We start from the raw sequence: 26,450 nt of genomic DNA, 5'->3' as shown, positions 1-26,450 counted from the left end.
CTTTTTCATGTACTTGTTAAATTCCGACGTGACTTTTTATTCCAGCAAACAAACAAGAATGCACTTATTCAGCCAGCAGGACATCAGACACTGTGCTGAAATATTTCATTTCTTTCGAAAATCAAGTATTAGGCAGAGCAGCCTAAGCTGTGTGCTCAATAAAAGTTTGTAATTAAATAGATTTTTAAAACAAAAGACATACACATTTTTATCCTATGCCTTCTAAGGCAGTCACTGCTTCAAACTACGTCAACATTTAGAAAGAACACTGTTTATGTTAATTAAGTTTACTAAAATAAATAAAAAGAGTTACCTCTACAAGCACCAGTACAATTTAAAGGTATTTTGTAAATAGTATATCAGTGGATTTGTGTTTTTACCTAGTCTTGTGAGCTGATTGATATTACAGGTTCCGAGATTAAAACTATTTACTACTTTCGGCGCTGCGATGAGTGGTGACGTGATCTGCTGTATTAACATGGCAGATAAGTGGTAATTATTGGGAGGGATTAATAACGATGTTTTGTATCAAATTCTACTTCGGTCGTAGTTGACTAGTCCGACGTTGCACCCTTTATTACAGGTTGCGGGCCGAACGTAATTATTTAAGTCCGATAACTAACAGTAGAAAACTAAACTTTTTGTTATTAATTTGACTTAAACAAAATCATACATTAAAAACAAAGTTAAAGTAATAACAAACCAAGGCTTAGCAGTTTTTGTTCTTCATTTACTTTGTCAGAAGTGGACGTTTGACATCTTTTCTCGGCAACAAGTTTGTTTATGTTTGGGGTGTTTGTGTGTTGTGGAGATTCTCAGGTTGGACTGCAAGTGTACTTCAATAAGACGACTCCTGTGTGATGCTTTCTTGATCTTCATCATAGAGAAAAGTTGCTCACACAGATATGTACTGCCAAACATGCTCAAGATTCGAGCCGCGTGTAGACGAAGATGGGGCATCGTTTGTGGGAGGGAATGAGTGAACTGTGCAGGCCCCACACAGTCGTACTTTAATAACAACAATAACAATAACAACCGACTTTATTAATCCCAACGGGAAATTTAGATGGGAGCTGTGGCCTGTTTCTAAAATATATGTATATGGGGGGAAAAACACACACACACACACACACACACACACACACACACACACATGCACACCTACCCATCACACACACACACACACCACTGATAGTTCATCTGTGATTGAGTAGCTGAACTGCGGATGGCACAAAAGATTTCAGATGCCTTTTGCTTTTGCATACTGGCATGGCATAGCGTTTACCGGAGCTTAATAAAACAAATTCTCCCGCTAGCACATGTTCAGGTATGGACAGAATGCGGGAAGCTTTCATAATTAGCTGTTGATTACAGAAGGAAGTCAAGTCCATCTGTTTAATACCAGTTATCTTGGAACAGATGTGGACAATGTTATTTAAACTGTTCCTATCATGAACAGATAGATTATGAAACCAGCATACAAATGAGAAGGATAAAAGACTCTCAATAAGAGATTGGTAAAAACGACCTAAAATTGCTCTGCTAACGGAGAAGCTATTTAACTTCAGCTAAAGGTACATTCTTTGCTGGCCACGTTTGACAATGTGTTCAGTGTTTAGAGTTCATTTCAGCTGGCAATCAAAAACAGTTCCCAGGTACCTGAAAGAGGTGACAGTTTCAACGGGTTTGCTATGTATCACACTGGGAGCAACAAAATCATCTTTAAATCTCCTAAAATCCATATTCAGTTCCTTTGTTTTGTCTACATTTAACTCAAGAAAGTTCTCATCGCACCACTTTACAAAGTCAGTTAAGGCATTACCATGATCTGTCTTATGTTCTTGTAAAAGAGTCAACAGTGCAGTATCATCAGAAAACTTAATGAGGTATCTATTCTCCTCCATACTTCTGCAGCTGTCGGTATACAAAATAAACAACAAGGGTGATAGACAACAACCTTGTGGGGACCCGGTGCTTGTGTCAGACTAATTACTATTAACATACACCCTCTGCTGTCTGCATGTCAAAAAATCCACAATCCACCTGACCAGTTGGTGTGGTAGATCAAAATCAGATATCAATCGCAGAGCTAGAAGGTATGGCTGCACTGTGTTGAATGCAGAACTAAAATCTGCGAAAAGTAGTCTGACATGTGTCTTGGGCTTTTCCAGATGTTTATAAAGCGTGTTCAAACTAAACAACTTGGCATCATCAACACCCCCACCCTTCCTATAAGCAAATTGCAATGGGTCCATTTACTCTCTACGGATGTTAAGATAAGATTTTTGACAATCTTCTCAAGGGTTTTCATTATGAGGGAGGTTAGTGCTATTGGCCGAAAATCATTAGGTTGACTAGGATTAGCTTTTTTGGGGAGTGGGATGATATTAGAGAGTTTCCAGAGTGTAGGAATGTGTCCTGAGTCAAGAGAGAGTTGAAAGAGGTGTTGAAACACTCCACTCAGTTGAACAGCACACCAATGCAAGACCCGCCCACAGATTCCATCTCGCCCTTGCGCCTTGTTAATCCTAATCCGCTTAAGCAGGTTTTTCACATCGACTTGAGAAATTACTATGTTATCATTAGGGACAAGTGACTGTCTGAGTTCCCTAACTTTATCAGAAAAATCATGATTCTCAACACGTGCATAAAAGTTGTTCAAAACATTTGGCAAGTCCCGATCACTCACGCCATTAAGTTTGACTGATTTTCTAGTACAATCTACCTTCTGATTAACAGAAGACTTAGACTTAATCCCCTGCCAGGCATAACGAAGGTCGCCGGCACAGTAACGCAACTCTATATTGTGTTTATACTCTCTTGTTGCTCTTTTGATTGCCTCCCTTACCTCTTTATGAACAGATCTTTTTGCCAATGCATCGCCAGTGAAAAAGATACGTTTTTTCCTGTTGAGAACACTCTTCAGGCTCCTGGTAACCCACGGTTTGTTGTTAGGGAATATTACAATGTTTTTACAGGATATCACAGAATCAACACAAAAGGAGATATAAGAAGAAACGACATCCGTCAGTTCATCTAGGCAATCACATGAGTTATAAAAAAACATCCCACATCGTACAATCAAAACAACTTCGTAAACATTCGATACTCTCATCCGTCCAACGCTTCACTGACTTAACCACAGGCTTCATACGTTGACACACAGGCTTGTACACTGGGGCCAGAAACACACTATGATGGTAAGAAGCCCCGAAAGATGGCAGAGGCTTGGCTTTGTGTGCTGCAGGGATTGTGCCATAACATAAGTCCAGTTTGGTGTTATTCTGGGTTGTTGGGCAGGTCACATACTGGTTGTAGGTTTTGAGAATCTTCGTTAGATCACAGTTGTTCAAGTCACCCAGAATAAATTTTGGTGCATCTGGTGACAAGGAATCGAGTCTGTGTGTCACATCAGCAATGACCCTCCTGGCAGACGTAGCATTCGCTCTAGGGTGAATATTCACTACTGTGAAGAACAGTTGTGGAAATTCCCTGGGGAGATAGAAAGGGCGAAGGGAGACTGACAACAGTACGATATCCGCGGTGCAGATTGTTTCACGCACTACAACAGTTTTACAGTATCTTTCGTTAACATACAAACAACGCCTCCAACTGATTTACCGGTGACCGTTGCGGAACGGTCACAGCGATATGGAAGACCGAATCCAGAAATAAACAGCTCATCAACATCGTTATCCTTTAGCTACGTTTCGGTGCAGGCAAACAGGCAGGTCTCGCGATACTCTTTCATACACAAGACCAGCGCCTCCAACTCGTCCACCTTGTTGCGCAGGGACTGCATATTGGCAAGTAACACAGACGGTAACGGTGGCATTCTTCTTGTTATTCAGTCCATATTCCCGCAGTCTACGCAGTGTACCTCCTCTCCTACCTCTTTTTCTCTTAGATCTCTCCGTTGAAATCAGTTCATGAGGGAAGGTCGAAAAGAAGAGGGGATGATCGGAAGATCTCAAGGAGAGTAGGAACTCTCTCGTGTAGATGTAGCGGCCCGCCATCTTGATGTTGTTGTCCTGACGCAAGTACAGTAGAAATCCAGAGACAAACGCTGATTAACACCACAATTCCTGGATTCATGAACTTGAACATTATAGAAATAGTCACATCCACCACCATGCATAAAATGAATAGTGAGACTGAAAAACTGACACACTAAATAGAAGAAATACGTGAGCACAACGGTCCCGTCGCCCCACATGCGTGAGCGCCATATTGACTAGTACTTTGCTTTGCCTTCAGTCACTCATTACAATGCAGTTCTATGAGCTCCATCTGCAAATGCACAGGTGCAGTGTCCACGTCGATGGCAAATGGGTTGTAAAGTAGTTGGAAATTGTTCGTCTACACCTCAAAGTCACTGAAACGGCGTTTAAACTCAGCACGAAGTGAGTTCAGTTTGTCAGCAAAATGTGCATTTGGGAACCTTGACGCTAACTTCGTCCATCACTGTTTTGCAGCAAGGAAAGTGAAACAAGTTGCACCGATTCATTTTTGCTTCTCATAAGACCAACTTCACTTCATGTCCGTTATCAAGTGGCACCGTCCCTGGAGCTGCAGGTTCAAGACGTTGACATAAGTGGTTATGTTACACAGAACTCACATTTCCACTTTTCATCCTCCAACACTGTGAAGTTTTTTCCTTTGCTGTCCATGAACTGACAGATTGCCCAAATTATCTGAAAAACTCAAGTGAGAACTTTTTCCCGACTTAGCCACCGCACGTCTGTGTGATACGCCTGCCGCCCCACTGGGAATATTTCCTGCACAAAGGACTGAAACAGGCGGGGATTGAACCCTTTGGCTCTGATGAAGTTGACGGTTTGTGTGTTACAGTGCTCAGTACATGCTCCATGTTGAGGACACAATGACTCTTGGTGTATTATGCAGTGATATTCTATCAACTCCTAACTACAATTTTCTTGGACATGTGACCGCATCCTTGCAACTAGTCCACTCTTTGAGCCGCACATCGTTAGCGCTCCATCTGTTGTAAGTGCAACAAGTTTGTCCAAGAGTAGATTCATGTCAGCGTTACTTTGACATACATAGTCAAAAATGTCCTTTCCTGTCGTTGTACCATGCATGGATTTTATGTCTACTATTTTTTCTGCGATATTCAAACTGGAGTCGACTCCACGGATGAAGATGGCAAGTTGTGCTGTGTCAGTCGTGTCAGTACTACCATCGACTGCAAGAGAGTGTGCAACGAGGTCTTTGCATTTTTTTGATCAGCTGTGTTTTCACATCAGTGGCCATCTCACAAATCTGATCAGCAAGCGTGTTTCTGCTGAGGCTTACATTTCAAACATCTGCTTTTTGTTTGGACACATGACTTCACACACTTTTATCATGCAACTCTACCCAAACTCTCCCTCTTTGAATGGCCGGGATGATTTAGCGATCTCTTCTGCCATAACAAAACTTGCTCTCACAGCAGCTTCACGTTTTGATGTTTCTATAGTGAAAAATTTCTTCTTTCATCTTAGATTCCTCTTAAGTTCTTCCACTTTCTTTAGCTTCTGTTCTGCATTCAGGTTTCTCAACTTGTCCTGATGTTTAGTCTCGTAATGCCGTCTCAGATTGCATTCTTTGGTCACAGCTATTGTATCTCCACAAAGTAGACACTGGTTTACCACTGATATTAGTAAACATGTAGTCAGCCTCCCATTGGCTTTGAAAGACTCTGTTTTCAAAATCAACTTTTCTCTTGGCCATTTTAACGGCTAGCTTTAATTTAAACTTTGACTTCTAATGAAATTAAAAAATATCCCTTTACTACACAGTGTAATGTTTTCGATCTTCATTATGTAAAATTAACATTAAGTAAATGTCTTTAGAAAAGTCACAACACGTGCTTAGTGTCCGATCATCTTTCTTTGGAGACTCGCTTGCCAGCCCGAAGAAAGTGATGAGTTTCTATTAGTCCGAGGTTGAGTGTCCTCTTCCTACACGTGGGGTGTCCTCAGTCACCCTTTGATCTCGGATGGATTCAGGTACTCAAAATCTTCGACCAGCTGCCGTGTTCAGGCCAGTGTCCCGTGTCACAGGTCAGATTTATGGGCCCCGACTTGACCATCCTTTCAGATCATGAACAGGAGCGGTGGTAACGTTTTCTGCAATCATTACCTCGCTTGCTGTGCTGGACGTGAACTTTTCTGTCATTTGCACTTCTTGTCGCCGGGCCATTAACTATGATTAACTAAAAGTCTTTCGCGGGCCAGGTAAAATTTGATGACCGTGACCGTGTGCTGGCCGTGTGTTTGACACCCTGCTTTATTACATGTTTTCACATTGGTTACCTCAAAGATTCCTGTCGCACAGTTAAAACAATACGCACATATATATATTATATAGTTAACTTTTTTCAGCGTCCATATATGCTTGACATTTTGGTGCTCAAATATCATAGCCTTTCAATTTTTAAGTAAAATACAACAGAAAACAGTAACTTCTAGTCTAGTGATGTAATCAATAACAATACAAGAAATCTTGATTATTCTAGATTTTACAATAATAAAATATTGTCCCGGGATCACCTTTTTTATCAGGTAAGGCATAAACCAACACGTAAATTGGTTTAAGAGAAATTACGATAAGTCGTCTAATATACTGCGCGTTCTTCTTTCTTGGAATAAACACGGCTATTTTGATTAAGTTTACTAAAATAAATAAAACAAGATACCTGTACAGGCACCAGTACTTCTGTTGCAGATGACGTTTCCAGGTTTGCACCCTTCAGGACACGGCTTGTCACATTTTTCACCCCAAACAGTGTTGTTTTGGCACTCTGAAAATATTAACTCTGTGTGTGTGTATATATATATAGAGAGAGAAATCCATTTATGCCTCAAATTTCAGTGCTCAAATATCATAGCTTTTCAATCTTTAAATAAGATACAACAGAAAACAGTAACTTCTAGTCTAGTGATGTAATCAATAACAATACAAGAAATCCTGATTAATCTAGATTTTACAATAATAAAATATTGTCCCGGGATCACCTTTTTTATCAGGTAAGGCATAAACCAACACGTAAATTGGTTTAAGAGAAATTATGATAAGTCGTCTAATATACTGCGCGTTCTTCTTTCTTGGAATAAACACGGCTATTTTGATTAAGTTTACTAAAATAAATAAAACAAGTTACCTATACAGGCACCAGTACTTCTGTTGCAGATGACGTCTCGACGTTTGCACCCTTCAGGACACGGCTTGTCACATATATCACCCCAAACAGTGTTGGTTTGGCACTCTGAAAATATTAACTCTGTGTGTGTGTATATATATATAGAGAGAAGTCCATGTATGCCTCAAATTTCAGTGCTCAAATATCATAGCTTTTCAATCTTTAAATAAGATGCAAAAGAAAACAGTAACTTCTAGTCTAGTGATGTAATCAATAACAATACAAGGAATCCCAATTATTCTAGATTTTAGTGTAAAGCGACATTGTTCTAGGATGATCTTTGTCATGCAGTTTTGCCTCATCCATCACGCACATTGGGTGAAAAAGAAATTTTAATACGTCATAAAATATGCTGCTCGCTCTTCTTTCTTGAAATAATAACAGTTATTTTAAAAAAAAACTTTACTGAAATAAAGAAAATAACTTACCTAAACAGGCACCAGTTAATCTGTCGCAGGTGACGTTTAGACGTTTGCACCTTGAATCACATGTCTTTTCACAATTGAGACCATACCTATCGCTTAGGCACGCTGAAAAAAATAACTTTATACATACTGAGAGAGAATAACCAGATGTGAGTAGAGAGAGAACTAAAAACCAGATTCTCTACAGGAACAGCATGGATAAACACGATGCTTACAAAGAAGAGGATCTTTAGTTGATGCCTTTATGTATCACTTTAGGTATTTGAGCTCTAAGCAATGTAAGTATTACATTTTACACAAAAGTTCATATATATATATACTAAGAAGTCCGTGCATGTTTGACGTTTCAGCTCTTTACGTATTATAGCTTTTAGAGCACTAAGATACAACAGAGAAACAGTAACTCCTAGTCAAGTGATATAATCAATAACAAAACAAGGAATTACAATTGATCTAAATTTTACTAGAATAAAACACTGTCATGATCACCTTTGTGATGTTGCGGTGCCTAAGCCAACACTTTGGTCTAAGAAAATTTTTAATAGTTCGTCATACATGCTGCGCGCTCTTCATTCTACACACAACAAACTTTTGTACGCAGAGGCAACAAAGATATCATAATGACGACACGTAGAAAAATCGGAGGTAACATCCACCATGTGTAATCATAACACTAAAATGTATTTTCATAATTGACATACTAATATTTAGACATACATGTTTACACAAGAACTATAATCTGACTAGAATACTGTCTTATTTGGATACACAATACTGTACAATTATTTGATTATATAATCACTACAGTGCTACCTATATCTTTGCAGATTTCCCACTGCATGCCTGTTTGAAGATTGTTTAGCGTCATCAGAAGTAACTTTTATAGCTAAACAATTACAGTTACTCACTAGGGAGCTATCTTTGGCTTTAACACTTTAGTTTCTTTTTTGAGGCAACTATTACAGTCGTATTGAACTACATGATTCTTTTACACTTATTAAAGAAACCCCCTGTATCATATCCTTTTTTTTTAGAACATTTTCCATAAACATATTACATTACATAAAAACATTAACCAAATCATATTCATTGTAATATAACAAACATACGAAACAATATCACAAAAATTAGGTAGTGCCAGAAATTTTGGACATATTTTACATTTCCAAACTATCTTGAAAGTTTTCTTTTTCACATCTGCAGTAGTCCCAACTATCGTGCTACTCTAGACCCATGTTAAGTAGAATTATTTTTGTCCCCAGTATTCTATGCAGGACTCTGATTTGAAGCCATTTTAAACTACTATCCAATATCTAATAACTTAACTCTTTTCAATATATAAACAGTTATTCTTTATTTACACATTAAACCTACTACAGGCATAACATATATGCTTAAGCCATTCAGACCGTTGCAATGTACCCTATATAACAATACAACTATCTATCTATCTATTCCTCTTTGTGCATCAGGTTGCACATAAGGCCTCAACCAGAGTCCGCCACCGATGTCGATCGGCTGAAACACGCTCTAGGTGACCCCATGTCCAGCCCTTTCCTTTCATCTCCCTTTCCACTGTTCTTCTCCAAGTTTCCTTTGGGCGGCCTCGTTTTCTTCGGCCGTCTGGAGTCCATCGTAGGGCGACTCTGGAAAGGTCTGCTGTCTGCTGGCGGAGCACATGTCATCCAGGAAAGTTCAGTTTTTATTTTCCTGACATGAGTTGTTTCAACATGAGACCAATGACGTGTGCTCTATTCAGTTCTGCTGCTTACTATGAGCTCCGAAAGACCAGCTCCATTCGTCATACGCTGTCCATCTCGACCACCACAATTATCATCTGCTCATTTTATCTAAACGAGACTACTGCAACTCTCTTCCTGCTGGCTGTCCAGAGTACCTCGTAGATAAGCTTCAGAAAGTCAAGAACTCAGCTGCTCGTCTACTTTTCTGGACTCGCAAATTTGAACATTTGAACAAATTTAAACTGCGCTTCCTCAGTCTCTTCATTGTCTAACACTTTAAGCTAGAATAGACTACAGGCTTTCAACTCTATGCTATGGATCCTTTGAAGGCTCCTCCCCCCACTACTCAAATCTTGTCTGTTCCACCCCAGCCCAAAACCTTAACTCCTCATCAGACTCCCACAATATATCCCTCCATCCCACAAAGACAATCGCGGACAGCAGATGTTCTCCTTCTGTGCTGCCAAGCAGTGGAGCTCCACATCACATTCGCCCCTCGGACTCCAAGGCTACATTTAAACGCTCTCTGTAAACATATCTCTTTACGAAGTACCATTCCTGAAATAGTACTATTCGTAACTCTCTTGTATTACTCTCTGTCATGTCTGCCACCAAGCACGGCTCCAACTGTTTACAGCACTCTTCATATCTTCATCCATTTCTTTACGGTTTGTGCCTCTACATATCGCACCGTCTACTATCTGTCCATTTATCATTACTGGTTTGCGCAGCTAGTGTGATCTTAGTCGTAATGCCGCCACCGCCACCACCACCTCCAGACTGTTTCAAGTCAGGAACAGCTTTCGCTGTGCACCAGAAAGTTTTCCAGTGAGTTTGCCTTGACAATAACTGCAAACCCTCATCCGCAGTTTTGATGAGACACAACCTGTCATTGAAAAGAGGATTTTGAATTCTGCCAGCTGTACATGGAAACCTGGTACAGAAGAAATGGCTTGTGTTTTCAGCCCCGCTGGTCACTGCACAGGAAGTAGCCTGAACTACAGCGAACTTTTACATTTTTCTTCAGTGGTTCTTCTCTCCTAATTCTTTAGACACGATCTTTGCATCTATGGGTAAAGAAGCATTACACTGTAAAAGAGGGGCTACAATGCACCAAATGCACGAAGACAAAAGCCAAGGAAGGGAAAAATAACTGCTGTAGCTTAATCACCTACCAACAATCCCTTCTTCAACATCCTTTTAATGTTTCTACTTTTCGTTTTAAAATTTTTCATTGATCTTCATTACAAACAGTACAACAGTAGCAATCAGCGAGACAGTGATTGAAAACTGGATTTGGAAGAATTTTCCAATTCAATGCATCAACTAAAATTTCCTTGCCCTCAGAAGAACAATGTACTAACAATAACAGTATGCATTCACAAGCTAATTATACTAGCAAGGCGATCACAGCTGTAAACATTTCTTCACAATTAAACAAAGCCACCATGAACCTAGGTGCGGCACAAACATTTTCACTAAAATCTTATTTAGAAGCATCAATTGCAATCAAAAATGAAGCGAGGTATTTAACTTCAGGTACTTACCTTATGTCGTCTTTCAAGAACCACAAAAAGAGACTTTCCTGGACATTTGTACTGAGAATTCATACAAGTGATTGAACGCCAGTACAGTCCCGCCACTCCGTTTCTTCGTTGTGGATGCAATCATGATACTCGTTTAAGTGAGCTCAAGTCTGATATTCACGTCGGTAATGTTTAAATGATTCATCTTTCTATTGACTATCTTTGCTTTGCACGGCATGTATCACCTAATGAAGGTTAAAACATCTCTTTCTTTACTTTTCGCCTCCGCCGAAGCGAACGTCTTTGGAAAAAAACTGTTTCGAGAGTGCAATGTGAACTGGATTCTGTGGCAAGTTGTACAAAAAGTAAATGAATAAAAAGTGAAAGAAACTGTTGGCTTCTTTAGGGATTGTTTTACAATGATTTGCTTTCCTTAAAGAACCAAATTAGTCAACCAATAAGGTTGTTTGCTATATCTGAACATTGGCAATGCTGATCAAGAAATATGTTTGAGTTGATTGGCACTTAACGTTTGTATGTGTTGTGTATTGTCCATAAAATGCGAAGTGATGACATTCCATTTGGGGACTCAAAATTAGGAGCAGGTTAATGCACATGCAATTACGTTTTATATCTATGAAAGAGACAATGACTTGACTTTGACTTCAAAGTCTAAGTATATCAAAGTAAGCGGCTATCTTATGGTCAACTTACCGTAAACTTCCACCTCGCATATGTTTAATACTGATGATTCATCGTCAGCTCCTATTTTATGTCTCTCGACTGATACAACTCCTGCTTTTTGAACCTCAGTTGAATTAAAGGTATAATTATGTACTGATGCATTGTCTCTGAAAATTATAAAATCTTTTTCATCCAAGAGGACATGCATGTTCTGATTTCTTATCTCATCTGTAAAAGAAATATAAGTGTTACATGACAGTACACCGCTTATTTGCTGTAAGATGCACATTTCTCTGATCTAGCAACACCACTTTTACCATTATAACTAATTTGTCTTCACAAAGTCACTCCCGAGGTCACTTTAGTATACTTCACAAGGGACACTAAAAAGATCTTCTATATATACATATCTGGTTACAGTATTAGTCGCTGTACGCAATCTTCAGTTCCACTAATGATAATAAAGGGTTCTGTTACATTATGCATAAAATGCCAATAATTTATTTCCATTTATATAATGTGACAGATTGTGCGAAATTGTCACTATGCACTTTTTAAAACCAGGTTAAATGTTTCTTAATCTTTATTCTTACAGGTAGAGCGTCCGACGATGATGATCTTGTGAATATAAATGTTTGGTCCTAAATCCACCCTAAGCCAAGACTTCTGCCAGCCAAATTGAGTATGGATGCAGTCTGGGGGTGAACTGTCATATCCGCCCGCTACCCCATTTACAGCCGCCGTGCAATTCCCCCTCCAGGTGTCATAATCTGAACTTTGATTGCACGGTTTGTTTAGAGCAACGTTCCCTGTAACGCAAAATACACTTCATCAGAACATCTACAAAATATTGACTAAAGAATTTGAATCATCAAACGTAAAATATAACTTATCTGTTTTTAACAACACTTAAAATATTAAAAGCTTTATAAGAATTAATTAAAGAACATGTTTAAAAAACAATGAATTTTTTTTTAATTGCTGAGTATTTCATTGTAGATTTTTCCTATGAACATATGCCAAAATACAAAACAACACAAATAATATTCAACATTTACCATGTTAAAGACTAGATAACCTAATTGTTTAATTCATTGAATATCTCCTCATCCCATCGACAGCAGACCTGAAAAGCACAGCTCTGCCTGCACTGTAAAGCTGTGAAGTGATACGACATACCTAGAAGTGTTGCGGGTCTATGCTGCACTAGGGGTGATTAAGAACAAGCAGAAGTTTTGTGAAGATGATATACTTTTAATAATTTGGTTTTTGCAATATTTGTCTCCGAAATCAGTGACTTTTTCAATAGCATAATTTTTAAACAAGAGCTGGAGGCAGAATAACACTCAATCAAGAAATATAAAAAATTTTCGCCATTTTTTGTAAACAAGGTTCCGACAGGTATGACCACACTGAAAATGACTTTTTTAAGGACCAAGAAATCTATTGTAAGGACAATTCAAAGACTTTTATACAACATGCAAGCAAAATTAACTAAATGCTATCTCTCAGTCATATTTCACCTATTTTTCAAAGAAGGAAGATATAATTTGAGGTAGAAGTATATGAGTGTTTCTTTTATTACGGTTAAAAAAGTAAGTTTCAACACTCTAGAGCTTTTTCTTCTTTACGTGTGTTTTTGTACTTTTAAGCTAGCATTTCGCCATGAAAACAATATTTAAAGATACATTGCAAGATCCACACTATGCTTCTTTGTCTTTTAATATGCAGTCTTTGTAATCATTATCTTTTGAGCATTGATGTTGAAAACTACACTTCCAGGCATGATGCGATGGTTTGCGCTAGAAGATAACACGATTTTAAACTAGAACCTAAAACGGAAACAGTGTCCGCGGTGGGTGGATGGATAGAGCACGTGGTGTGCAGTCGTAGCTGATAGCTTCACCATTGGTATCCAACATAGGTTAACTTTGGTGTTGTTTATTTGACCGACTTCAATAAATAGGAGCTCAGGGAGGTTTGCGAAAGCAGGAAAAGACAGTCACATCTGCTTGGACGTTTGAGGGAAGCCTTTTAGGGAGGATTTGCACTGCTTCTCTGGCGTGTGAGCTCACTGGCTATCACTGTTTTACCAGAAGCATTTTGCATGCAACTGTGCGAGCAGAAAAACAATAACGATGTGTGATGTATGTATGATCTGCATGTGCTTGACTCTTTACTACATTGTCATTTGTTTTTATTTGTCTTTTTCCAGTGATATTTTTATTTGGTTCTAAAGGATTAAGGCAGACAATGATAGACTTTTCTTACAGACGTGCACGCTGTTCTCTATCTCTGCTTTACGTCATGCGTCATCTGCTCAACTCTGCTTAGAGCTGCTTACCACGGAGATGTATATGTAACTTTGAGATACTTACTAAGCACTTTTGGGGTAAATCTCGTCTCGGGCACGATTTTTGTTTTATAGAAGGGAAAAGAAGCGGCAGCATGTGAATCTCTGTTGCTTGTCATTTGATAAACAGGAAGAGTACCGGTGTCAACACAATACAAAATCCCGTTTCTCTACAGCAGCTAGCCACAGGAGCACCAAAAACACAAACTGTATATCTAGGTTACAATTCATTGTACACAATGCACTCGACATCTGGTTGGTACCTCATGATATGATAGACATTCCGAAAAAGATCTTGGATGTCCTATTCGAGGCAAATGGCGATTCTGTTATGTAGATGGCAACATTAATAGCTACTTTTTTTAATGTTTTTACACTTCAGAGAGAGTAAAGGGTCTGTGTTCGCATCGTGATACCTGGTTTAGGTCTGTTGCTCTAATTAAGTATGGATGATAATCACAATAATCAGAAGTAGACACTCAATCGTGCAGTTTTTGACGAAAAAGTCTTATAAACTTTCTTTTACTCTGGTAATGAATAAGGGAAAATTACCTTCTGTCTGCCATTCCCATGCATACCCAAAGCCACGGATACATAGTAAAATCTAACTCGAGAAGCCCAGTTAGATCTGCCTGCCTTAACTTGTAAACATAACAGATTCTAACATTGTTTTATTGTAACCGTGTTCAGGTAACGACAGTAATCTGCACAAGTATTGGATAATTCTTGTAAATAAGTCAGATACAAGAGGAAACCTTTCACATTCCCCAGAGGATTCTGCCAACATTTAAAATTTACTTGAACATAAATCAAAAAGTTTTATTTTAACTTTCTCTAGATCAGTGTCTTGTTTCCATCCCCAAATTTCACATCCATACCGAAGAAAAGGTTTCTTTTGTATCAAATATTTGAAAGATTATGTCTGTTTAAAGGTTCTTTAGTATAAAGACATTTTTTGACTCCTGCAAACGCTTTTAATGGTTTTTCAGATAAACTATCAGTACATTTAACCCACTTTAGCGTAGATGTAAATGTAACGTCTAAATAATTATAGCTAGGTTGTACAGTAATCTTTCCAGCATAGTACCATTTTTCACAATCCTTAATTAATAAAGCCACTATTTTAAACTAGCATTTTTGCTTTATCCATATTCTGTAAGTCTTTATTTGTTACATAATGTTTCTAATCTAGATAGTAGATTTTATGTTAAAGGTCAACCGCAAAATCGGCAACAAAGGCAATGTCATTTGCACACATCAAAAGTAAAATCCTAAGTGGATCTGCCAGGACGTCAAAACCACGTGCACCACATAATGTTAAGTCTGACCAAACCCCAGATAGAAAGAAAACAACAGAGGGATTAACACCCAACTTTGTTTGACACTAGATATACAATCAAAATAGTCAGTCATTCGAGTTCCGACCTTAACAGCACCTTTCACACTTTTATACATGCTCTGTAGTGTTTAAAACATGCTCCTATGGACATCCCTTTTCAATAGAACATATAGTAATTCGGATCTATCAATACTATCAAAAGCTTTCAAAAAATCTAAGAAAAGAGTGTAAAGGCGTCCACCTTGTTTTGTTAAATATTTCTGAATTAGAGCTTCCAGGATAAGTTCACTTTCTTCACAGAATTAGTCAATTGCTGGACCGTTTGCTAATAACGTTTAAAAGTGAAATCCCTCTAAAGTTATTTACTTTACTATTATTACTTTTCTTGTGTAGCCAAGTGGTGTGTGGTGAGGGGAGTCGAACATTGACCACAACAGTCCAGCACTCAAGTCAGAAAGGCAGGAACCTGTCAGTAGTTGCACATCTCTTTAATGAAGGCTAGATCCACAGTCACGGCTGCGTCACTTGTCTTGCGCTTTCACTTCGCAGTTTTCTCCCCTGTCCTTGCGTCTCAGCTCTGCCATTATATACCTCTCGGGTGGGTCACTTTTCGCGGTCTTTTACATGCATCAGCACTATTCTCGCATCCATCATCAGATCTATGTTCGCGGTCTTTCCCAATCGTACCTTTACTTTACTCGCATGGATCAGTATTTTCTGCTTAACAAGCGCTGGACTACCGGCCCTGTACACTTGTGTAGAGGAAAAATCACTGCCTTGGACCAGCTTTCCGGATATGTACCACTTAAACACACTTTATTAAAAAGGGAGTGTAGCATTCTCCCGAGGATGTTATTTGCAATCTTAAAAATGTCCTCTTCTCAGTTTGAGTTTAGTAGAGCAAACATTTCTCACAGTTCCCATTATTATGATTAATTAATGAGCTTACATCCTTTATGTCAAAGTCAGTATCATATGATGATTGTGTTATATTTAGGAGATCTCTAAAGTAGTCATACCATGTCTGGAGGGGGGGGGGCTATTTTATTGCAATCAATAAAAGCAATTGTAATAAGAGCTTTCACTTTCTGACAGAAAGTTATAGAATTTGATCATTACTTGTGTTAAAATGTTATTATGACTGAAAATGATCCACGAAACAGACTGATGGAATGACTGCCTGTATAAATATTTCGTACCCTAGCACCAGTTACTTAGGGAATAGGATAACTAGTCTGTCAGATTCAGTTGTTAGGCAGAGCACAGATATTTCGTTTAAACGCAAATCTATTCTCTGTCTGGTAAATAATACCAGCTGCTGGTATGATCAGGCGCTTCTTAAAACCTTAATGGCAATCACTTCTCGGCAGCAACGACAAATCTTCTTTTGGTTTTAAATATTGGAAGTGCCCCGATGCAAGCATAAGGAGGGGAGCTTGTATATAAACCCTACTTTTGCTAAAACTAATAAATTGATCACATAATGCAAAAACGCCACGCAACAGAAAAATTCCACAGAAATACAATGATTTTTAAGCACTGAGGTGATGTGCTACATCCCTGTTCAACAACAAAACAAAACAAAATTAAAAGCAGAAGAAGGGGCAAGGTGTCATAAAAGATGTGCCCATCCAATAAAACCTGGAAGATATCAACAAGATACTAAAGCAAGCTGCAGGGCCGTAAAAAGATTCAACAAACAGTAGAAGACTAAAAAGATCACTCCTGTCGGGAACCTGATCCTAGGAACTTTAATGCTATAAACCCACTCTGGAATAGGGAAAAAACAAAAGCAGACAAAGGAAAGGAGATGGTGGAAGAAGCCATGGAGGATGCTAATGTTTGCCTGCTAAACAATGGTCAACCCAACATGTTTAGTGCCATGGCTCCACTGACTCAAAATCAATCTTAGACCTATCCATCTGTATCCCCAGAACTTGCAAATGTCTTAGCATGGGAAGTCCACAAAGATGACACACTATGAAGTGACCACGTTTCAATAATAATTACCATACCAAATACTAAAAATATCCCATCGGAACCACAACCCTCTGTATATAATGCTAAGAAAACTAACTGGAATCTGTATCAGTCGCTAACAGAAGTGAGTGATGTTTGGCTCCCTAATGATGCCACTGACACCAAGACCGACAGACTGACAAAGAGCATCATCAAAGCAATCACATAGCAATACCAAAAGGAAGTTATAAGGACCATAAGAATGCTAGTCGAGCCTGGTGAAACAAAGAATGTGAAAATGCAATTAGAAACAGGAAATACAAGCTAAAGATATGGAAAAAGCACAAAACTATGGAAAACAGAATAGAATACAAAAAAGTCTAAGTCTCTAGCCAAAAACACCATTCTGCAAGTAAAAAATGAAGAACGGCATAGGGTTACCGAGTTCACTAGACCAAAATGCCAACCTAGAATTGATAGCTGGAAAAAGCACTAAGATCCAAAATGCACACTTTTCTGAAAGAAGGTACCAAGTAGAAGACAATCCTAGAAAAGGCTAACCATTTTGGCTGAGACGTTCCAAGAAATCTGCTCCCACTCCAACATATACCATGGCTATAAATATACAGAGAATGAGCTGAATGCATTTTTTCATCCCCTCTAAACCAAAAATATCCTCTCAAACTAAAAACCGAAGAACTATGGAAGAGCTCGAGCAAGCCCTGTCCAATAAAACGTACAGATTTTCACCAGGGCCAGATCTCATTAAAATAAAAATACCTTAAAATAAAACACCTTATTTTAGAGCACTTTTACAAAATCCTGGAAAATAGTAGTTTCCCTAACAAATGGAAAAGGGCTACTAATACCCATCCCCAAACCATGGAAATTAAAACAGCCCCATCTAGTCACAGACCAATAGCACTCACTTCACAACTATGCAGGACATTTTAAACAATTATTAAAAACAGACTAAATCACTTCTGCCAAAGATGGAAGTACAGATGAAGATGTAAGAAGCCGATTAAACAAAGCCAGGCTTGCATTCAACACCCTGCGCCCTATCTGAAACTCAAAGGCTCTTTCTCTACACAAAGATTCACATCTTTAACACAAATGTAAAGGCAGTCCTTCTTTATGGATCTGAGACATGACGTTTGACAAACGCCATCACCAACAAGATTCAGACATTCGTCAACAGATGTCTGCACCACATCTTCAACATCAGAAGGCCCGAGAAGATCTCCAATACAGACCAGTGGGGGAGAACCAATGTCAACTATAGCCCTGTGGGAGTGGACCAACCTAAAACCTGCAATCCAGATCATCAAGAAACGGAAGTGGGGCTGGATCGGTCACACCTTGCGAAAGCCAGCCGACAATTTAGCAAGACAAGCTCTGGGCTGGAACCCACATAGGAGACGCAGGGTTGAGAGACCCAGACAGACATGGAGGAGATCGGTCCACAGAGGCGGAGACAGCTGGTATGACATGGTCAAATTAAAATCTGAAATTGAGGTAAGCTTCGCTCCCATACACCCTAAAGTGACGGGGCTTCATTTATCTTTTCATTTGTGGAAAAGAGACTATGGTTACGTGTGATTAATTCATTCATTTATTTTGAACATTCCACACTCTCTTCATAACACGTAATTTCAGTTCACATTTACAATTATAAAGAGAGTATGCTGGAGGGAAAGAGCACAGCGCACTTCCAACATCGTGTTGTTAGACTGTTTTACATAAATACTTCATCACAATAATACTGCCCACCAATTCTTAAGAAAAATATGCTACAAAAAAAATTATCTTGTAAGAATGACAATACTTACTCTCAAGCGCAGATGGAACATTAACTTGTGCGGCTGTAAAGACCAATATTTCAACGAGTACACTCAGTGCCGCAATCCACCACCAGACACAGCCTGCAATCATAACCAGGTTAAGTCTGTCTTTATACTTCCTGCTCCAGTAGTGCAACGATCAGAGATCATTCCAAAGAATATGTATATACACATTCACACACACATAGACACACGCGCGGCATTTATTTTACATTTTGCTTTTTGTCAATATAGAAGCAAAGACATGCCTTTGTCTGTGTCTAGGACCCAGCGAAACAACGCTTTCTCTCTCTCTTTGTGTCGCGCGAGCTAACGCTTCTTTCGCAAGGTCGAGGTCAGTGAAAAAAAAATGTATGAAAAAAATAATCACAGCCAGGCGCATAGTAATCGGCATGAAGAATAGGATGTAAAAACACTGTTTGAACTGTTAGCGAAAGGGAGTTCACCCAAATCAACGACAAGAGACTATAGATCTAAATATAATCATTTGTTATTCAGTCGTTTAACCAAGGCATCCGAGGAAAACAACGTGGAATCATTGCCTGCTGCACATTTCCCCTCAAACTAAGGAGTAGATGAGCGACAATGTCATTAATTTAGTGCAGGATTTATGGAGAACGTTAGTCAAGGACAACTCTTGTCTTTTCATAGAGGGAAAAAGCAGAAAGCCACAGACAATCCAGCACACAGAGGAACTCAAGGAGGGTGCAACACAAGCTGTTTATAATAAAACCATAATAGATCGTAGACAAAACAGAAAACCATGTTACGCGAGGACACGTCACTCACATTTAAAATATTTGGTAGCAGTCTACGGAACAACTGCAAGCGTCTGTAGATTAAAACTCGCAGTCGAGAACTTTTTACGATACAAAAGTTTGCGAAGGATCGTAGATTGTTTATAATCTTTCATTATCTTCAGCAAAAGTTTGTGGCTGTCCTTACTTTTGTTTCCCGCAGAAAAGCCCTCTATCAGTTTAAAGGCGGCGATCATTTCAATGCGCATCGAATCATCGGTTCGCACAAACATCAGATTGGTCGTACATCGCATGGTGCTTTCATATTTTAACAGCCAAAACCGTGTACATGAAATGGCAACAATAGTAGTGTAGATCTATGATATCTAAACATTTAATATAATGGATAAGAAATAAAAGAGAACACGCAAAAACAAATGAAGTGCTCCTTTGTGCATAGAATGCTAATAAAACGCACAGAAAAGAAATTGAAAAGTAAATATTTTCTACAGAAAATAAATTATCTCTACCTCCAGCGTAAATTGCTGAGGAAAAAATGCTAATTAAAACCGCAATGGATATTAAGGTAGCAATAATAAAGCTAGATCGATTATTCTATTATCATGCATTAAGGACCTATTAGTGAGTGTAAATCTCAGTAGTTATTTTTTCATGAGAACGTCTGATGCTTGCCATCCAGATCAGTCAGCTGATGGCATGACGATCGCTCAGGAAGAAAATAAGGTCTGGCCAAGACATTTTGGTTCTAACATGCAGACAATTTCCTATATTTCTTTTCTTCCTTACTCGTGAAACACCACAGTCTGCCTAACACCTACGCTCCTACACACCAACAGTCTTTACACTCCAAATGACGTTTGTTCTTCCAGCACAAAGAAAATGACGTCAGCGAGTGACGCAATCCAATCCACGCGGGCGAAGCAGAAGTCAGGCAACTCAACAAAATGACCCAAAACACAAAGGACAAGGCAAAAAAAAAAAAAAAAAAAAGGAAAACAAACGCAAAAGACCGGCCAGACCATTATTTTCCTGACAACTTTGAATGCGTGAAGCGCTCCTACCAGACTTACTGCTGTGTGGCTTGTCCCGCCATGAAAGTGAAGTTGCATGATACTATTAATAGCTCAGCAGCTCTGTCATGTACAGCCATGTACTACTAAACCGGATAAGACCGGACCACCATTACAAACCTTAATCCTCTTTACCCGACAGTATGAAGAATAAAGAAATCTTTCAATATTTATGCGGAAAATTAGAGATACTAAGCGGAAATTATCACGAAATACCTTTCGATGAAGAACACATGATGCTTAACAGCGAAAGAAGACAAAGCAACAGGAACTTTTGGCGTCAACGTTTCAGCGTCATGCACAACTGGTCTGACCGATGAGAATGATGCTGATTCACTTCGCTAGGGGGCGCTAACGACACGGTCGTCTGCTAATTGTCTTATGGCACCAATACTAAAATCCCGACAATACAATTTAATTAAAGAAAGGAAAAAATGTGCCTGCAGACTTTGTTTTTTCTAGAAATTTTGAGAGACTTTTTAAATTAATTAGATCAGCCTACATATTTTTAATCTTGAAAAACAGTTTACGATCTTCTTCAGTAAAGTTGTGGAGTTGATCCTCTAGATCCAAAACCAAGTGAAAGAAGAAGCGCTCTGCTTAATTGAAAAATAAATTTCGATTTGTGTTTTAGAATTCTCAAGAGAAGTGTGAGAGTTACGACAGAGAATGTGTGGGTACGCGACAGAGACAGAGAGGGAGGAACACGTGTACGTTTTATGTGTAGGTATTGGTGTCAGTCAGGTGATGATATTAGTGGAGAGGCTAGTTGTGACGAAGGCAGCTTTGATAAAAGCTTTGACGACGACCATGATTGAGCCGACGCACCAGCCACAGGTGGACAGGAATTAATTAAACAGCAATAAATCAAAGCAAATTAATTGCTTAAATTAATAGACTTTGAACTATTTCAATAATATATAACTATTTCAATAATAAGTATACAGGTATTGCTGCAGCGTTGTTGTCGTTGGGGAGTCGCAAGGAATAATTAAACCAAAACTAAACTAATAGACCTTTAGATTTACAAAAAAAAAAAAAAAAAGAAAAAAAAAGACATAGCACAGTGTAAATACATTTGGATGACGCACAAAACACCCCAAAAATACACAAAACTACGACTATCCCTCTGTAGATAACAACATTCAGATTATCATCTCTACCCTTATACAATGGGCGGCCCGGTGGCGCAACGGTTAGCGCTGTTAGCGCCTGTCACCAATACAGTGAAGGCGGCCCTGAGTTCATTTTGGGTTAGTCCTTGCTACCAAAACATCGATGGCCTATGCCCCAGGCAGGGGCGAAGGGCTTAAAAAAAAACAACCCTTATATACGAAATTTTAACACACTGTAAAACAAGGCTGAGCAAGGTTCATATACTTCTAGTGTACTTCATTTAGAACGTTATCAGATCCACATGTCTTTATTATAACATGCTAAGACCTTTTTATACCTCAACATAAAATATCTTAAATATCAGATATTTGTTCAAAATATCAGTAATAATCACCATTTACATCCAAGGGGCATTAGAGAGGAGCTCTTCATCAAAAATGTTTCCTAATGTTTGAAGGTAATGCACGAACTCGTCATGATGAAACGTTATCTGCTGTCCCTTGTTGCAGACTAGTTTTAATAAGAAGCCTCCAGTCTAATCTGGGAAGTGTTTGAATAGAGCGCCGTGCGATCATAGAACCAGACGATGCCCTGGTGGATGTGACAGCGGGTGGAGTGGAGTCCAGTGCAAAAGTAGTATGTATATATGGTAAAGATATTTGTTTGTATCCATGTCAAGCCCCCGGTTATTGAAAACTGATACTGCTTTAAAACAGAGATATTAAACAGAAATTTAGTCCTTAGGTAGTGAGCAAAACTAGGCGAAACTAGGTAAAACTTCTAAGGAGTTGTAGATGCAAAGAAATTTGTATCTAGTTTTATTAGCAGTAAATTTTGTATAATTATCGGCAATAAATTTTGACACAGGTTTTATAACTTTAGTCGTAACAACTAAAGTTACCTCTTTGTTAACCGTCATGCATTAATATAAGGGATATGTAGGCGTACATCTAATGATTTATAATAATGATTTATTATTGTTGCATTATTTTTAATATTCCTGCTACTATTGACTTTTTATTTGTGAATAGAAAAATGATTGTGTAACAGGTCGCAGAGGGAAGCGGGCAGTTCTCTTCTTGGTCGACGCCTCCTGCAGAGCAGACACCGTTAAATTTGAACAGATCAAGTCTTTCATGAAGAAATTGTAGAAAGCTTTTCTATTAACCAGTTTGCCGTACCTGCTGCCCTAGTCCACTTTGAGTGTTAAGCTGATGTAGTAAATCGTTTCAATGACATCGTGAAAGCTATTACCATGGACGTACTTTCATGCTATTACAGACTCTGAAATCATTATGTCCAAGCCGTCTGGAAAAGACACAGGGGCAACCCAACCCATTTTTCATCTCACAGACGAATAATTTAGCGAATTCTGACTTTTGATAAAAATTTTGTTAAAAACAGTCTTACATTCTTGCATTTTCTTAAAAAGCTTCCATCTTTTGCATATTTTTATGATTTAGACTATGTGTTTTAATATTCTTTGCATGATGCTTATATCACGCAGACATAATCTTCTTTCCTTTCCTGCAATGAGTAAATTGAAGGCAGAGGAGGCTTTATTAGTCTTTGTTATGTAAAAGATAAAAGCAGATAAGAACAACTACAAGAACTCCTGCTACGAATCGTATATTTTGTCTGCCATAGAGGCCTGTCCACATATCTAAACCTTCGCTAGAGCCTTTTTTAATTTGGGGATTGAATTGTCTCGTTGTTTAAGTGCTACTAGCGCTGTTAATTATAAAATTAATATTAGTAGTGTGAATAAATCTGTTGGATTTGGTATTGCCTTTCCCTGCAGAGGAAACAAATGTTTGCAACTGTACGTTTGCTCTAGTTTTAATGATTGCAATAAACATTACGATTCATCTTAGCATAAAAAAGTAGTTATAAAATCACATTACCGAATCTGCTAGTTTCTGTTGTTGACAAGCAGCTTTATGCTTTAGTTTAGACGCGCTTGTGTGTGCGTGCGTGTGTATATGTGTGTGTGTGTGTGGATATCTGTAAATAGCAAGATATGTTAGAAGGACATGACATTAATCATATTCCTGTGCTGTGTGCATGACCCATTCCCTCACCTCACAAGCGGATGTTTCAGTTATTTCGAGTACGGTACCTTTACAGTGCAAGGTACACAGGTACACATAAGCTTCCATCCCTGATACACATGCGTATCAGTGTGGATGCTTACAATAGGTGTGTGTGTGTGCTTCACAACTATACGACCAGCCAGGCATCACAATCCTCGGCAGGGCACAGGGACATAAGCGCGTTATCCTCCTAAATCCTACCCAGCATGTCAGACACCGGGGGACACTTGGGGTGTAATCATGCGCTGAAGAGGTCATGGGTGAATCTTATCAATTTAAAATCAACCACCACCCTAATCCTTTCGAGTACACTTCATGACTTTTTCAACTTCAAACACAAATAAATTTCCATTCAGTCTCCAACTTTTAACAACCAGAAAGTGAAAAACTGATATTTGCCTTAACTTGGGTAGTTGAAACTCATTTTTACCGATATTTTATTGCTATTTTTTAACCTTTGTCATAGTTTTATGTTGTATATGTGTACCTGAGTGACTTAATATGCACATATATATACGCGTATATTTTCAATCAATATCACTCTTGGAATAATTAACTTGACTAGCTACTTCTGGCAGCCTATGGTCTAACCTACCCGTCGTCAAAAAGAATTAATCGAATCGGTAAATGGTAAGATTGAGTAGCCGGCGGCTGTAGCTGCCTGCTGCAATCGATGTTCCTTTCTATTTATTGATGTATACACTCTAGGCCAGTGGTTCTCAAAGTGTGGCATAAGTCAGGTGGTCCGCGGCTGACAGTCGTCATATGTCAGCAAAGAGATGTTTAAAGTGATGCATTCCTCGCATTAACATTTTAATTACAAAGAACGAGGTATACGTAGTTTTATGTCATCTTATTACTATACTACTGTCACAGAAGTACATTTAGTTTTGAATTAAAATGAAACAAATGCGGCAATTTAAATTCGAAATTCATAGTACAGACTGATTTTTTTTCCTTGATGGTCCACCATATTTTTTACTTAGGCCTTGGTGGTCTGCTATAGTTTTTACTTAAGTAAAGTGGTTCGCGGTCCGAAAAACTTTGAGAACCACTGCTTTAGGCAAGCACGCTGATACAATAGCTACAGATCAAAAGCATATCAGACACTTTTTGTTTTGTTTTGCAACGAAAGGACGTTATGTTACTTTGTATATACCTAATGTATCCTTATCTCCAGTTTATAGCTTTGGCATCTAGCCATGGATGTCAATATTCTATTATAATAAGAAAACATTGAAGCTTTGTTTTTTTAATTTTATAGCTGTCGCGTATCATCACCAGCGTCGCCGGATGCACGCTTGCAACCGCTCACACAGCCGGCACCAACACACACCCACTAGCTCAGCCAGAGGCGGGGCACGACACATCTGTCGAACATTGATGAACGTGGATCATGATTTTGCAAAGGAAAACGAATACTGAAATACCAGTAAGTGGAAAAGGGGGAGGGAAGGCTGGGAAAAAGGACTACATTCGCACATAATGTGACCACATAATCTTGTTCTGGTGACAGAAATACCGTCGGACCTCGATAAGTCGAACTCAAAGGGACCCGAAAAAAAAATTGACTTACGGAGTTTTCGAGTTAGGGGAAATGGCGTAATAGGCGCAGGTTAATCAAAGACAATGTTTTTCCGGGTTAATTACTGTATTATAACCGTTTGTTATATTATCGTTTTATACAGATGCATATAGTACAGTACTGTACTATTGAACAGTACAACCAAACAAAGCTTACCTTTAGAGAAAAAAGTCTGTTAACTTCGTTTGGCGTCGATGTGCCGACGCATCTCGCTCCAAAATCTCCTCAATCTCGTCAATGGACCGAAACACATATTGTCCTCGACATTCGGCGTACATTCCAAAAATCTGTGCAGGGTTTCAATAGCCTGCGCCTCGCTTCTTTTCGACGGGAGGCAGGATGTGTATCACTTGCATGTCGTCTTCTTCCTCATCTCCACTCTCATCTTCCTTTTGTTCCTCGTTGGCCACCTCAGCAATAATGTCAGCGTCCGTTAGTTCTCCACAAACATTCACCGCACTGTCAACTTCGAGAAAGTCTTTTCTATTCAGTGCTCGTCCCGATAAGAGACTGACAAAGATGAAAGGAAAATGGGGTAAAAGCCTCTTTCTTGAGACAGTTTGAAACATAGTTTCGAACAGTTTGAGACACAGTTGCCTCTGGCTGGTGATGACTCTTAATTCGACTAACGGAGGTTGGAAGCAAAAAATTCTTCGAGTTAAGGATCGAGATCTAAAATACATTTGTCTTATGGAATTTGGCCGGGAACTAACAGTTAATTAGATATAGGGAGGTTTTCAACTTAGGGAAGG

At 38.8% G+C, this 26,450-nt stretch overlaps 1 protein-coding gene and 1 long non-coding RNA gene across 3 annotated transcripts in view; one reads left to right on the top strand and one right to left on the bottom strand.

Moving 5' to 3' along the window:
• The window catches only part of LOC112572661 (receptor-type tyrosine-protein phosphatase kappa-like), a 503,329-nt gene that overhangs the window by 255,527 nt on the left and 221,352 nt on the right, over positions 1-26,450 (top strand). The gene's annotated exons all lie outside the window — the stretch shown is intronic.
• LOC112572714 lies at positions 12,344-26,321 on the bottom strand. Its single transcript, XR_003101059.1, has 3 exons — positions 25,855-26,321; positions 19,065-19,157; positions 12,344-12,390 (listed from the first exon to the last, which is right to left on the bottom strand). It is a non-coding gene; the product is annotated as an uncharacterized LOC112572714 (long non-coding RNA).

Source organism: Pomacea canaliculata, linkage group LG9 (genome assembly GCF_003073045.1).
Source record: "Pomacea canaliculata isolate SZHN2017 linkage group LG9, ASM307304v1, whole genome shotgun sequence".
Classification (NCBI taxonomy): domain Eukaryota; kingdom Metazoa; phylum Mollusca; class Gastropoda; order Architaenioglossa; family Ampullariidae; genus Pomacea; species Pomacea canaliculata.
The sequence above is the reverse complement of the archived record's forward strand: the minus strand, read 5'-3'. Positions and strand labels throughout refer to the sequence as shown.